This window comes from Trichosurus vulpecula, chromosome 7 (genome assembly GCF_011100635.1).
Source record: "Trichosurus vulpecula isolate mTriVul1 chromosome 7, mTriVul1.pri, whole genome shotgun sequence".
Lineage (NCBI taxonomy): Eukaryota > Metazoa > Chordata > Mammalia > Diprotodontia > Phalangeridae > Trichosurus > Trichosurus vulpecula.
Genome location: NC_050579.1, coordinates 141,704,181 through 141,705,653, shown reverse-complemented (window position 1 = coordinate 141,705,653; position 1,473 = coordinate 141,704,181).

The following is a 1,473-nucleotide window of genomic DNA, read 5'->3' as shown; positions in this document are numbered from 1 at the left end:
GGATCTGGAATCCACTGGGATCTGGGGGGTGTTGGTGGGAATATTCCCTCAAATAGCTCAGATCACTCTCTATCCATTCCTTCTGATCATGTGTGACTTTTGTTAATGCCCTTCTGTAAATCTTCCATAGGGCATCCACCCAATGTGCTGGGGGCGCCTTCTTTTCAGTCTTTCGATATTACATGGGGACCTCTTCCATGAAAGTCCTACTCAAATGTCCTCATGGTGCAAAGATAGCAGTGGGTTCTTGAAAGCTGTGCCAGATGATTGTAAACTCCTACAAGTTCTATCGTGTTAGCTAGTCTCCAAGTAGAGGCCCAGCAAGACCAACACAGGACAGAGGATTGAATGGCAGATTTTGAGTCAGGAAATGAATTCATTCCTACCTCAGTAATTTACTAGCTATGTAAACTTGGGAAAGTTAATATTAATCTCTCTTACCTCAATTTCCTCTGGTTAAGCACTCATGTGATAAGTATGCTAAATGCTTTACAAATATTGTTTCATTTGATCCTCACAGCAAACCTGGGAAGTACATGCTATTATTAGCTCATCTAATAGTTGAAGAAACTGAGACAAATAGAAAAATGGCTTGACCAATGTCATACAGCTAATAAGAATGTAAGAAATGATATAGTTCTAAAATCCACGGATATATGTATAAATACAAACACACAAAATGTAGGTACCAACCACAGTTAGCTAGAAATCCTAGAACAAATAAATAAGGAAATTAAATGTTACATATGTCAGTGAGACTTGGTGGGATGAAACCAATGACTGACTTAAGAATGTGGCTTTGGAAGGCCATTCCTTATCCAAGAAGAATGAGAAGCTAAAAAGATGGGAACAGCATAGCATTGTATATTACAGTGATACATTCATGTAGGAAAGTTCAGAAAAACTGAGAGAGAAAACATGGTGTAAAGCAGGAAGTGTAAAATATGCCACCCATAGACCACATGTAGCCCACTTATTCCTCAATTCAGGCAAACAAAATTAAAATGTAACTGATAATTGTTTAAACAAATAAAAATATAATAAAAATGGATAATGTTAATATTTGGTTTTCTAAGTCAATATGAGGCCCACAGGGATGATATTATATATGGTTTAGTGGCACCTGTTTCTACTTGACAACACTAGTGCAAAGCATTTAAGGGAGGATGAGGAATTGTTGACTAAAAGATAGAGCCATGGATAGCAGTATTTAAAACTAGTGAATAGCCAGATGCAAAGAATAACCATTTATGCCTCAATGTCAGCTTGGAAATTAAATTCTCCGTGGACTGCTCCAGGCATCTGTCCTTGGTCCTATTCTACTTGACTTTTTTTCTTAATCCAGTTATTAAGATAAAGGCTCAGATTCTATACTTATTAAATTTTCAGAGGTCATAAAGCAGGGCAGGATTTCTAACCCAGTGGATGACAGAGTCAAGATAGTAAAAGACCTTGATAGTCTGAACATTGGGA